Raw genomic sequence first — 15,389 nt, 5'->3', positions numbered from 1 at the left:
CAGGTGGGTTCGGTGTAGCTGTCAAAACCTTTATTCATCGCCCTTTCTTATCTTCATAACATTTGCAATCTTATGTTTAAAAAACACACTTTGGTCCATTTTAATTTTTAAAAGAGAGAAAAAAATGGAGGAAGGAGAGACATGGATTAACTGCCTTAGCATTTGGAGGAATGGCAGTATGCAGTGTTCAGCACTAGTGTAGGAAATCAAGATTTTTGAAAAGTGTTAAACTCTATCTCTCCAAATTTGCCTATAAAAATGAAAAATGTTTTGAAGCCGAATTTAGCCAATAAACATTTTAAAAAACAAATGTACATTTATTTTTATTTTTATCCTAGATCAAATTACATATTCAAGCAATAAATCCTCTAATAAGCCCTCCTTTCATCATGTGACTTTCTTTTTTCTTTATTGTGAGGAATTTCCTCCCGTTTGCATTGATGATAAGGATTCTTATTTTTAACAAGTTCCAGAGTTCTTGTCTCTTAAAAAAAGAAAAGGAGGAGAAAAAGAAAAAGAAAACAGATCAATAAAACGTTCATCTAAAGTTTTTCTGTTTTCCTACCACCAACCCCTGACAAGGTGCTGGGAAAGAGCTTTTACTTAAGGATCCATTGGGCTGTGAATCTGAAGGCTGTAAATAATAAGATCATGACTGAATATTTTCAGGAAATCAGAAACATTAAATATACATATTAAAAGGAGTAAAAGACTCATGGAGTTTCAAACAGATACTTAACAGAAAGCCAACTTATAGACATAATGAAATTTAAAAGATTGAATTAAAGAATCAAAAAGAAAAATCTAAAAGCTTCAAAAATGAAAAAGAGAGACAAAAACCAAAGAGAACCAAAGTGACATTAAAGGTCACAAGGCAGTTCTGTATGCAAGAAGACTATGAGTTAATTTTCAAAGTGTTGGCGGGGGGAAAAACATTGAATTCCACTTTGTCTTTTATAAATATGGCTACATGGGTATATTTCCTTTTTTTATTCTTTTTCAATGACAGTTGACTTTGAATGTTATATTAGTTTCAGGTGTACAGCATAGCAGTTATACCTTACAAAATGATCCCCTCTATAAGACTAGTATCCGCCTGGCACCATACATAGTTGTTATGATATTATTGTCTATGTCCCTTATGCTGTATTTTATATCCCCGTGACTCTTTTGTAACTGCCAATTTGTACTTCTTAATCGTTTCACCTTTTTCACCCAGTCCCTCAACCCCCTCCATTCTGGCAACCATCAAACTGTTCTATGGATCTATGATTCTGTTTCTATTTTGTTTGTTCATTTATTTTGTTCTTTAAATTCCAGATATAAATAAAATTATATGGTATTTGTCTTTTGTTGTCTGACTTACTTCACTTAGTATAATACCTACTAGATTCATCCAAGCTATCACAAATGGTAAGATTTCATTCTTTTCCTGGTTGAATAATACACATACAAGTAGTACCACGTTTTTACCCACTTGACTATTGAGAGTCACTGGGTTGCTTCCATATTTTGGCTATTGTAAATAATGTTGCAATGAACATAGAGGTGTATATTTTCTTTGAATTAGTGTTTGGGGTTTCTATGGATAGATACCCAGACTTTCTACTTTTTCATGATTTAGTCTTAGTAGGTTCTATGTTTCTAGGGATTTATCCATTTTTTCTAGGGTATCCAGTTTGTTGGCATATGATTTTTATAGTAGTCTCTTATGATTGTTTTTTACTTCTGTACTATTAGTCATAATGTCTCTTCTTTCATTTTTTCTTTCATTTATTTGGGTCTTCTCTTTTTTTCCTTACTTTTAAAATTTACATTTTAAAGAGTCCCTGGTCAAAATATCCATATACCCAGATGGCTGTTAAGGAATAGAAATCTCTATTTTATACATGTTTCTAAAAGGAGAAAAAGTAAATGAGTAAACTCTTTCTTTGTGGCTAGTGTTAATTTCAAAAACTTTATGGAAAATCTTTATTTCAAAGCCAGGGAAAAATAATTTAAAAAATAATTATATTTCTGTTTTACTTATATATAAGCTTTCCGGAATGGTTGACATTAGAAAATCTGCCAATCTAAATTATCCTATTAGTAGATTGCTATAGAAAATTCATATGACTATCTCAACAAGTACAAAAAAATTACTTAAGTTAAACCATCTAAATATGATAAACCAACAGGAAATAGAAATAATAAAACATTTTCTAAACTTGATAATGTGCTTAATGGTCAAATATCATACTGAGAAGAATTTTAGACATAGTCTGTGAGCTCAGAAATAAGGCAGTATAACTGTTGTTGTTGATATTTTTTATTTAAAAAAGGTATAAAAATTGGAAAGAGTAAAAAAATATCATTATGTGCAAGAGAGAGGTGTTCATCCACATGGAAAACTATTAGATCAACAGAAGAACTCTGAATTAATAGAGTTTAGCAAGGTTTCCAAATGCAGGTTAACTTACAAAATTCAGAACTGTTCCTAAACCACTAGTAACCAGCTAGAAATTTCTATTAACAAAAGTCCATATTAAACAAATTAAATTATTAAGGAATTAACTTTGTAAACATTATATAAAACCTACACAAAGAATATTTTAAAACTTTCCTAAATGGCATTCAGAAAGACTTGACTAAATAGAGAGCATATATATGGTGGAGAAAATTACTCTGAAAAGATATCGATACTCTTCAAACTAAATTAATTTATGAATTTAATGTAAGACTACTCAACACTTTAGCAGTTTGATGTAGTCCCATTTGTTTATTTTTTCTTGTATTTCCCTTGCTTGAGGAGATACATCAAATAAAATATTGCTAAGAGCAATGTCAGAGATTTTAATGCCTATGTTTTCTTTTAGGATTTTTATGGTTAGACATTTAAGTCTTTAATCCATCTGAATTATCCCTGTGTGTGGTGTAAGAAGGTGGTCTAGTTTCTTTTTCTTTTTATTTTTTGGCCTTACCTGTCTTGTTTTCCCAACATAATTTATTGAATAAATTATCTTTAGCCCACTGTATGTGCTTGCTCCCTCTGCCAAATATTAATTGACTATAAAGGCATGGGTTTATTTCTGGGTTCTCTATTCTGTCCCATTAATCTATGTGTCTGTTTTTATGTCAGTACCATGCTGTTTTGATCACTATGGCCTGATGGTATAGTTTGATATTAGGTAATGTGATTCCACCAACTTTGTTCTTTGTTCTCAGGGTTTCTATTTTTATATGGGGCCTTTTGTGGTTCCGTATAAATTTTTGAAGTATTTGTTCTAGTTCTGTGAAATACATCATTGGAATCTTGATAGGGATTGCATTGAACCTATAGATTGCTTTGGATAGTATGGACATTTCAATGATGTTAATTCTTCCTATCCTTCCTTCTATGACCATGGTATGTGCTTGCACTCATTGTATCTTCTATTTCTTTTTTTCAGTGTCTTATATTTTTCTGAATATGGGTCTTTTACATCCATGGTCAGGTTCATTCCTAGGTATTTCCACTTATTTGTATCTTCTTTTATTTTTTTTTCCAGTGTCCTATAATTTTCTGAGTACATATCTTTTACATCCTTAGTCAGGTTTATTCCTAGGTATTTTATTCTTTTTGAAGCAATCATGAATGGGGTTGTGTTTTTCTTTAATTTCTCTTTCTCATAGCTAATTATTGGCATATAAAAATGCAACTGATTTCTAGATATTAATTTTGTATCCTGATACTTTACTGAATTCATTTATCAGTAAATGAATTCTTAGTTCTAGTAGTTTCTTGGTGGAGTCTTTAGGGTTCTGTAGGTACAGTATCATGTCATCTGCAAATAAAGACAGTTTTACTTCTTACTTTTTAATTTGGACACCTTTATGTCTTCTTCTTATGTGTTTGCTATAGCTAGGATTTCTAGTCCTATGGTGAATAAGAGAGGTGGAACCCGGATATCCCCATCTTATTCCTGATCTTAAGGGGAACGCTTATAGTTGTAGCCCATTGAGTATGGTGCTGGTAGTGAATTTGTCATATATGACCTTTATTCTGTTTAGGTATGTTCTCTCTATTCCCATTTTGCTAAGAGTTTTTATCATAAAAGGTGCTGGATCTTATCAAATGCTTTTTCTGCATTTATTGATATGACCAAACGTTTTTGTACAACAACGGAATCCATCAACAAAGTAAAATTCAACCCACAGAATTGGAGAACATATTTGCTCTGATAAGGGGTTAATATCCAAAATTTATAAAGAACTTATAAGACTCAACATCAAAAAAATAAACAATCCAATTAAAAATGGGCAAAGGACCTGAATAAATAATTCTCCAAAGGGGACATACAGAGTGGGCAATAGACATATGAAAAGATGCTCAACATCACTAATTATCAGAGAAATGCAAATTAAAACCATAATGAGATATCTCTTCACACTAGTCAGAATGGCTATCATCAAGAAGTCAACAAACAGTAAGTGTTGGCAAGGTTGTGGAGAAAGGGGAACCCTTCTGCACTGTTGCTGGGAATGCAGATTGGTGCAACCACTGTGGAAAGTAGTTTGGAGATACCTCAAAAAGTTAAAAATGGACCTGCCCTTTGACCCAGTGATTCTACTTCTGGAAATACACGTATATCCAAAGAAACCCAAAACACTAATTCCAAAGAACATAAGCACCTCTGTGTTCATGGCAGTGTTATTTGCAGTCACTAAGAAATGGGTGCAACCTAAGTGTCCATGACTGGAAGAGTGGATCTAACAATTATGGGATATTTACACAATGGAATATTACTCAGCCATATAAAAGTAGAAAATTTTATGCTGCAACAGTATGGGTGGACCAGAAGAACATTATGCTAAGTGAAACAAGCCAGCTGGAGAAAGAAAAATGCCATATGATCTCACTCATATGTGGAATCTAAGGGACAAACTGAAATAACAAGCAAAATAGAGACAGACTCATGGATAGAGAGTAGGATGATAGCTATGAGTGAGTTTAGTGGGTAGAGTAATTGAGCAAAAAGGAAAAAGGACTCATGGACATGGACAACAGTGTGGTGACTGCAGTGGGTAAAGGAGAGGGGTATAAAGAGAATAAATGACAATGGAAAAAATACAATAAAATTTTTCAGCTGTAATTTTTAAGAACTTAAATTTATTTAATGTGTACATTTTTGTGCATCCCTGAATTGATGTTGTTACAAAAAATTTTTTAAAAACCCAAACTAGGGGAATCTCTCCCTAACACATTTTAATGTATAACAAAAAACCATAGTAATAAAAACTATATGCAATTATGAAGAAACAAAAAAATAAATAATGAAAGAAAAGTTGCACATTTGAGAGCTGAAAATAGAGCTCATCAGTAAGCAAAGAACAAACTTTACAGTAGCTAGTGTTAGGAAATCTAGCACATTATATGATAAAATTTAACAGTACATATCAATTCTTCATTATGTACAAAGGTCTAAAGGACCTAAATATGAAATAGAAAAATATTAAGTTAATAAATATGATTATACTTTTGGGAACATAGGTGGATGAAGACTTCTTAAATAAGACCTCAAACTATTAGGTGAAAAATTGATGGATTTAACAACACTAAAGTACTAAAGACTTCTGTTATTTTTAATTACGTAATTGAGAAATTTCATAGAGCAATGCCATATAGGAAGAAGTAATCAAGATCTATTAATAATATGTAAAGAAACTAGAGTATAAAGAATTTCTGCAAATATATACAACCAACCAAATATCACATGAAGATATACAGAAAAACTTCACAGAAGGGAAAACCCAAAGACTAACAAATATATGAAGACATATTCATACTAACAATCAGGAAAAAAACCCTACAAACCAAAGCAACCATTGATTTGGTGATGGTGGGAGGGGTCCTGATTCAGGGAATTAATAGAAACATTCAAAGACATTAACATTAATATCACTTCATTTAAAACAACAAGTTCATGAAACTGGATTATATAAACAAATGTTTATTTCCATTTATTTTAAAACTGATAATTGCTGCTGCCAAATGGATGATTTAATGTGGAAGGTTAAGTCTTAAATGTGAAGTGTACACAATGACAACAATCAACACACATGCCAATTGCTTATGAGAAGCTCATAAAGGGTCTTCATGTCGGGGTGTCTCAGCTGTTTGTGCACTCTCCAAAGACACAATGACATTGATGAATACAACCCAAACGCTCCCCCTTATGACCAGTGCAGTACACTGCAGCACATTATTACTGCTATGAATAAAGAAGTGGGAGATTCAAATTCTATTGAGAGATTGATCAAAAGATCTTTCAATGCTTAGTTCAGCATAGAAATACACTAATAGAGAACTTATATGTTATTTCTACTGTATAATAGTGGAAGTCCTAACTTACAATTTTTCCTATAGAGAACATACCCTCTGTAACTCTCAAATTTATACTTCCCATACTTATCTGCTCTGCAACTTTCAGACTCATATACATAGAAAATTGATATATTTCCTTGGATGTTAAATAGTCATTTAAATATTAACAAGTTCAAAACAGAACTCTTGATCGTCCCTCCAAAGTTTGTTCTTCCTCCAACTTTTTTCATATTGGTAAAAGGTTCCTTTATCCATGGCAAAAAGTTTAGAATCATCAGGATAATTTTTCTCTTTCACTCTTTGCACATCTTATTCATCAGCGAATCTTGTCATCACAAACATATCCCTAATTCCTCAGTTCCCACTGCTACCATTCTGGTCCAGACCACTGTTGATTCCTATCTTGACCACGGCCATCATCTCTTTAAAAACCTGCTTCTTTTCATTCTTGACATCCAAGAAACTTTGTCCACATTCCTGCTAGAGAGATCTTATTAATGTATACATTTGATCATTTGTCTTATTCCCTTGTCTTAAATACTTTAATGGGCTGATATTGCAGCTAGTGTTTCCAAGCCAGTGGGCCTTACCTGCTCTGGCCCTGATCTCTATTTCTAAGTCATTGTTTTAGCCACACTGACATTCTCTTTTTTGGGGAAGTGGGGCAGTGGGGAGGGACGTACTGCACTCATTCCCACCTTGGCCTCTACACTAATACTTCCCTTTTTGTCTGGAATACTTTTCACCAAGAAACTTTCACCAAAAAACTTTTTGTGTTTATTTTTCAATGATATCGTTTTACCTTATTTTCTAAATAGTCCTTATCACTTACTCAATATATTCTTGGAGTTTGTTCATTTGTATCTTTTCATTGACTATCTCTCCCCACTGAGATGTACATTTTGGAAGGTGAAGAACCTGTCTGTTTTAACTGTCACTGGCTCCCACACCCTGAACAATGCATAACAATCTATAGGCACTCTAGAAGTATTTGTTGAGTAAATGAGCTGATAATTTATTATGTTAGTCCTGTAAAGTAACACTACTTTCATCTTTCTGTGGCTTTTTTTTGGCAGCTTTATCTCAAGCGTCCAGTCTCAGCCTTTTTCACAACCCAGTACCCCGCTCCCACCAGTTGTCTAAAGTTCATATGCTCTCTCCCATCAAAAATCTGCCCTCAAGAAAGAATCTTAAACTCAACATACTATAAGCATAAATGATTACTAACAGCTGACCTTTTCAACAATCCCAGTTAGCATATCATCTAAACAAGAATAAATCTTTGACTGCAAGAATTACCAAGCACATGGAAAAGAGTGTTCAATGATGATTCTTTCCACAACAAATTTTGCTAAAGCCCTTGGACTGTTTTTTTTTTTTTTTTTTAGCTTTGAAACTAGCCATATTTTACCTACCTCTCTATTATAGGTTTTTTTTATGATCCCAAAATATTTTTCTTTAATAAAGATTTCACATATCAAGGGGTTTAGTGGAAAATAGTTAAAATATTATGCAAACAGTCCAGTTTACATAAAGTACTATTTATATTTCAGTCCAGTTTACATAAAGTACTGTTTATATTTCAGATCATATAACTTCTCTGCAAAATCTGTGCATATTCTCGTGATGTTTTCAAAAGGAGATCTTGACATGAATTTGCCTCATCAGTTGATGCTACAGGACAAGCTCTATAGGTTTCAGCTTCAAATTCAGCAGCACCTTCTCTTAGTTCTCTACTGCAGACAAGTAGTGATACAACTTACTTTTTCTCTCTCAGAACAACACAAAGAATAAGTAGAATACTTACAAATACAACAACTGTATACAGCCAAATAGAAGAAGAAACAGAAGTACTTGAGAAACACAAACCAGAAACGTGTTCTTTTTGACCATACTTCTTTCCTATACAATGTGCTGCCGTTTCAGCACCATTGCTCTCCAATGCTATTTTGATACCCATTTACTTTGTTGACATTCAAATGGATGTGTTGAGATTATTTGCCATATTCCATTTTATAAAAGAATATACTAATGCATATTCAAATTGAAGACACATAATATTTAATATTTTCCTATCAATCTTAAGAATAAAAAAAGATAAAACCACCTGAATAGTCACCTAGATATAACTAAAAATGTTTAAGCAAAATATAATATAGTTACTTGATGAAATACTACCCAATTACTAAAATGAAATTTCCAAAGATACTTTAATATCCTCTGAAAATAAGTTTATAATAATAATAGTAGTATTTAAGAGTAATGTTCTAGGAAATGTAATAAGAATTTTATAAGGATTATTTGCATCAACTAGCAGAGTTCAGTTATCAGATACAAATGGGAAAATGGAAGCTCTAAGGTGTTTTAAAAAATTGCCCTAAGGTGCAAAGTGTTAGGTGGCAGATCTGAAAACACATTCAGTTCTATCTGACTCCAGAGCCTGCACTCTTAGGAGCCTGCACCCACTAGTCACTTAGCAGTCATCTCAGTTACCAGATCCACTGTCAAGGTATCTTAGTGTTTGTATTCAGGTAACCCTTATTTTGCCTAATAATGGCTCCAAAGCACAAGAGTGGTGGTGTTGGCAATTTGAATATGCCAAAGAAAAACCAATACGGTGCTTCCTTTAAGTAAAAAGGTAGCTTCCCAGCTTAATAAGGAAAGAAAAAAATCATATGCTGAAGTTGCCAAGATCTACAGTAAGAATAAATCTTCTATTTGTGAAATTGTGAAGAAGAAAAAAGAAATTTGTGCCAGTTTTGTTGTCACAACTCTAACTGCAACAGTTACAGCCATAGTGTGTGCTAAGAACTTAGGTATTTTGAGAAGTAATCACATTCACATAACTTTTATTATAGTACATGTTTAATTGTTCTATAATTGTTTTATTTTAATATGTTATTGTTGCTAGTCTCTTGCAACAATAAATTTATTGTTTATAATTTATAAAATAAACTTTATTGTAGATGTGTATGTATAAGAAAAAACATTGTATACATAAGGTTCAATACCATTCATAGTTGTAGGCTTCTCCTGGGGTTCTGAGAATGTATACCCCATGAGTAAGAGGAACTACCATACAAACTCTACTTCTTTCTGTATAGCCTTATGAATACAATTTACATATTTCACTGCCATTTAAGCTTAGCAAAAGGCCATTATTACGAATACCAATCATAGTTCTTCGATGTAAAAACTAACCTATTCACTATGGATTAATCTTAGGAAAATTTGTGCTTACATTAATGGCATGAACTATTTTGCATCCTTAGTTCTGTTCATGATAGTTTTTTTGGTCCAGACTGATGCCATTTCTTTGTTCATTGCAACCTCTCATCCCTTTTTAACTTGCTGGTTTGAATCTTTAATTACCATTGAAGGAAAAGACAAATGCTTGTTAGCAATTGCTTCTTCCCTGAGATACTCTTAGAAAGTCCAAGTGTTTTAGTTGAGGAATTTTTGCCATTTATTTTTGACTGTTCAGCCATCACTTCATCTCAGTTTCTAGTTTCAACTGCGTTTTTTTTTTTTCCAGCTTGATACCACAGAGCTCATTCAAAATGGGTGGAAGAGGCTGAATGGGAAGACTTTGGCACTAAAATGTGAACACAGTCCTAAAGTCAACCACAACAAAACATATTGAAATAAAGCTCTATTTAAGATTTCAGCAAAAACAGGGATTTATGTCACAAAAATCTGTTGTGAAGTCAAGCAAGAAAAAAACTTCTTGTGAATTGAAAATTCATGATTGGAAGCTTTGTTAGTCTGGCTTTGATAATATTCAAATGACATTTCCTTACCTATATTAGGTTTAACCTAGTATATTAATGTTAGATTAAACCTTATAGAGTTACTTATTTTATAGATAAAAGTGATTGAATGTTATCAACATCACATGGTTTAACCTAATATTATAGGCATGGCTATTGAAAAAAACTCCTAATGATAGGCTTCAGTGATTATCCGCTGAATTAAATGGTGACAGTGCCACATTCAGTGACTTCTACTTTTGTTAGTGTCAAAACAGACAAACTAATGTAACAAAGAGTACTGAGCCTTGAGACTAATTAAACTGGGTAAAAGGCAATAAGCTTGTGAAATAAATAACAGACTAAAAGAACAGATTATTGATATATAACTAATGCCATTGGACAACTTATACCATTATCTGTGATATAATTATAGATTATATTATATAATTATAGATCATGTATTATCAAAAATTAAGAGATAAGCAGGATTGTCCTCCCACCACTGACATCCAAAGCTTATTCTGTAGTATTTATGCAAATATTGAGGGATCAAGAAAATGTGGGAAAACACTAGAATGGGAATAAAATTTCTACCTTTTGTTAGGAGGACTATATCTTCTGGAAGAAGAAATAGAAACTCTAGTTAGTAGATAATCCAGGATCGTATCCCTATTTCTATAGGAAATATTCACGGCTATGTGGTGAGGGTGGGAAACTGTGCTTTCCTGTACTTCTGGAAACTGGGGTCAAAGCACATTAATTTCAGGATGTTGGTGACAAGACTTATTGACAAAGAAGCTATGGAAATATAGCTGTAAAATGTGAAAAGGTGATAGTATAAAATTGGATAGTGAGAGAAGGGTTCAATTCAAGCAATGATCTAGGTAGTTTCTGAGAAAATAAAAAAAAACTGAACAAGTTATTGTTAAAAAGTTTTGAAGGCATTAAAGAGCTACCAAGTAATCAGAATTTGTAGGACTAAGATCCAGTGAAAGTCAGAAGCCAAGAGAAGTAAGCATGACATTTAGATGCACTTCTGATTTGCTGATGGCTTCATGAACTATGTGAATATACAAAAAAACCACTGAATTACGCATTTTAAATGTGTGAATTGTACATTATGTGAATTGTATCTCAATAAAGCTACAAAAACATTCAAAGTTTCAATTATCTCTGCAATATTTCAAATACAAAATCTAGCATTCAGTCAAAAATAACTATAAATAAAAAGCCACTGCTGTCTGTAAACTATGATAGAAAAATAGAGAATAGAAAGAGACACAGAAAGATCCAAGTATTGGAATTCTCAGATGTATAATATTTAAAAATCTAATTTATTTATTTTATATATCCAATATATTTGTAATTAGAGTCTCAGAAAAAGAGGAGAAGGAATGGGACAGATGCAATACAGGAAAAGATAATTGCCAAGAATATTCCAAAAGTGATGAAGAACGTTAACCCACGGAGGCTGGGGGAGCCTCTGTGGAAAGTGGGGAGCCCAGAGGCAGTGGGAAACCCACAGCGGGAGGTGGCTGCAACTGTGAAATGGCAGAGATAGTGGCAGTCACTGGGCAGCTCATCACCAACCCCCAGAACCTGGAAGACACCTACGGGCTGCCCAACAACTTCCTTGAGATTGATGTGAGCAACCCTCAGGTGATGGGGGTCAGCCAGGGCCACTTCACCACCTACGAAATCAAAGTCAAGACAAATCTGCCTATTTTCCAGCTGAAGGAAACTACTGTTAGAAAAAATACAGTGGCTTTGAATGGCCATGAAGTGAATTAGAAAAAGAGAGCAAGGTTGTACTTCCCCCACTCCCTGGGAAAGCATTTTTGCATCAGCTTCCTTTTAGAGGAGATGATGGAATATTTGATGACAGTTTTATGGAAGAAAGGAAGCAAGGGCTGGAGCCATTCATAAACAAGGCCGCTGGTCATCCTCTGGCACAGAATAAATGTTGTCTTCACATGTTTTTGCAGGATGAAATAATAGATAAAAGCTAGACTCCATCTAAAATAACACAGGTCTGAAATTTAGTGAGGGGGGCAAAAAAAGAGAACAGTTTCGTGACCATTAATGATTCAGATGCACCAGTGAAGATGTTCTAACTTTTAGCATGCTGCACAGAAACTAGTGTATCATGCCTTTAGTATACTGACACCCTTATGCTCTGCTTTGTTTTGTTTGGGCAGTTGACAAGAAATTAACTTGCTTTAGTGAAAATCCCTCACTCCAGCCTTTCTATATAATGACTCTTCCTTGCTGTGTTAATGTGGTGTACATGATAGCCTCACGAAGCTGTCATTCCAGCATAATCTCGTGTCCTAACTAAGGCTACTGACCTGGTCTTATCTGCAGTTTTTGTGTCACGTTTGCTTCTTGAATCTGATAAACTAGAATATTTCTCTTACCCCCTTTTTAATATGCAATGTCACTTGACCTAATTTATGTGTGGGAGCACTGCACCATTGGTTGCCAGAATCCTACATGAAACAGACACACTTGTATGCAGAAAGGATATCCCTTCAGCTTGTAATACCTTTCACATGGAAGATCAATGAGGGAAATCTTTATATTCTCTGTGTAAAAACAAAATCAAATTTATACACTAAAATCATTTGTCAAAAAATGCAAGTTGTTTTCAAATAAAAATAAAAATGCATTTCTGATGTGCAAATAAAGAGAAGGAAATCTTACCCTTTGAAACAGCATGGGTAGCCCTAGAGAGCATTATGCTAAGTAAAATGAGCCAGTCAGAGAAAGACAAATGCCATGTAGTTTCACTCATATGTAGAATCTAATGAACAAACTGAACAAGGAAAGTATAGGCAGGCTCATAGGCAGAGAGAAGGCTGACAGCTCTGGTTCAGCAGTGAGGTTGAGGTGGGGGGATTGAGCAAAAGAAAGAAAGTCATGGACACAGACAAGTGTGTTGATTGTTGGGGCAGGCAGGTAGGGAGAGCTGGAGGACGGTATAAGGGGGTTAAATGGTGATGGAAGGAGGCTTGACTTGGGGTGATGAACACACAATACAGTGTATAGAAGATGTGTTGTAGAATTGTACACCTGAAACTTGTATAATTTTGTTAACCAGTGTCACCCCAATGAATTCAATTAAAAATCTCAAAAAAAATTTATACTTATAGTGTTAAGGCAGACGTCCTTCACAGCTGCCAAATGCAAACATGTTAAATAGACATTGTAGCAGGCTTTTTTTTTCAAATGTCACTTCACAGATAGTTATGAATCAGATATGGGGATCGATGACCTTGCAATGCAGTTGATCTATATATGGTGGAGGATTCTTTTCTCAATATTTACTGCTATACATGCCAATATTTTGTGGCAAAAATCTTGGATCTTTTTTCTCTCACTTTTATTTATTGTTGTTCAAGGACAGTTGTCTCCATTCCTCCCCACCACTCCCCCCAACCTCCCACCCTCAATCCTATGCCCCTTTGGCTTTGTCCATGTGTCCTTTATACATGTTCCTGACAACCCTTTTCCCTTTTTCCCCCATTATCCCCTCCCACCTTTCCTCTGGTTAGTCAGTTTATTCTTAATTTCCATGTCTCTGGTTATATTTTGCTCGCTTGTTTGTTTTGTTGATTAGGTCTTTTGCCTATTTTTTAATTGGGTTGTTTGTCTTCCTGGAGTGGAGTCATGTGAGCTCTTTATATATTTTGGAGATCAAACCCTTGTCTGAGGTATCATTTCCAAATATATCTTCCCATGTGGTTGGTTCCCTTTTCATTTTGCTGATGTTTTCTTTAGCCAGGCAGAAGCTTTTTAATTTGATGAAGTCCCATGTGTTTATTCTTTTCTTTATGTCCCTTACTCTAGGGGACATATCAGTGAAAATAATACTAAAATCTTGGATCTTCCATCAGGTTATTTGTACAACATCTGCTGGAGCTGTTAAATTGCAGAAAATTGTCACATTTTCTCCTAATACAGCTGTCTCCTTGTTTTTGTGTTTTATCCTGTGTGGAGAATCTGAAAATAAAACCCAGTTTGAATTAAGAGAAATGTGGTTTTATACTACCTTAGATTTATAGCAGCATGTAACTATTTTATAATTATCTTTTTATTTGCCTGTTTTTACCACTTAAAAATTAACTCTCTATCTTCTTCACTATGGATACACAGTTCCTAAAGGGGTTTCTGGCAGATACTACCTAATCAATAAATATTTATTGAGTGTAAATAGAGAGGACCCAGAGACCAATGAAAGGATGATCAACACTGCTAGCCATCAGAGAGATGCAAATTAAAACCACAATGAGGTACCACTTCACACTGCTCAGAATGGCCATCATAAACAAATCAACAGGGGGATCTAAGATGGCGTCGGAGTAGGAAGGAGCAGATTTGGTTTTCCTCTGCTCAGGGGAGAGAGTCCTGACCAATCTTTGGAGTAGAAAGGCAAGCAACCAACATATTTCAGCATTTTTGAAAACAGAGGACCAAGGATTGTGGCAGAACCGAAAGAACAAAGAACGGATCCTAGGGGGAGTGCTGCATCAAGGTAGGCTCCCAGGACAGGCGTGTGGTCCCGGGGCTGCAGCCCCAGGCCCGGGGGCCGTGGCTGGGTTTACCATAGGGTTATTGGGAGAGAGCCAGGTCAACTGCTCCCTCCCCTGCCGAGCAAGGTCTGGGCGGCTCTGGGAGGAATCCAGGTGCTGGCAAACACACCGGGTGGCGAGCAGCTTTGGAGGCGGTGAACACCAGAGCCGAGTCGCGCTGCGGACCCGGACTCCCAGGGTCACCGTTCTGGCTGGAGCTTTGGCGGTGAGAGAAGCCGGGCCACTGTGGAGAGCGGCGGGCTCGATCGGGAGGAATTTCCCAAGAGGAAGGAGTGAATGGACACAGACACTGTTTGGGGAATTCTCCTGAAGTGATCAGTGGCTCTGGCCTGTCTGCTCCCCAGCTGTGAGTGCGCAGGCGGCAGACGGGCCGCGCCCGCTCGCAGGGGCACCAGCGCAGCGAGTGGTGGCTGACGGCCGTGCGAGCAGCAGACGGGCCCGCGCCCGCTCACGGGAGCGCGGGTCGCGTGGGGCGGCGGACAGGCTGCGTGGGTAGCACGGGGCGGCGGACTGGCCGTGGAGCCAGTGAGAACCCCACAGGCCTAGGAAGAAAAGCCAAACAAGTCATCCTTCAGCCTGCCTCAAGCAGCAAGAGCAGAAAAACCGGTTTGGCCACTTTGAAATCAAGAGACTTTTTAATTTGATTCTATTTTTTTTAACAATTTTTAATTTTTTAAGTTTTATTGTTTTTATTCTCTTTTG

At 35.4% G+C, this 15,389-nt stretch overlaps 1 pseudogene; it reads left to right on the top strand.

The window, feature by feature from the left end:
- The first annotated feature begins 11,643 nt into the window (after positions 1–11,643).
- LOC114491109 lies at positions 11,644–12,690 on the top strand (annotated as a pseudogene).
- Positions 12,691–15,389: the final 2,699 nt, after the last annotated feature.

This window comes from Phyllostomus discolor, chromosome 2 (genome assembly GCF_004126475.2).
Source record: "Phyllostomus discolor isolate MPI-MPIP mPhyDis1 chromosome 2, mPhyDis1.pri.v3, whole genome shotgun sequence".
NCBI lineage: Eukaryota > Metazoa > Chordata > Mammalia > Chiroptera > Phyllostomidae > Phyllostomus > Phyllostomus discolor.
The sequence above is the reverse complement of the archived record's forward strand: the minus strand, read 5'-3'. Positions and strand labels throughout refer to the sequence as shown.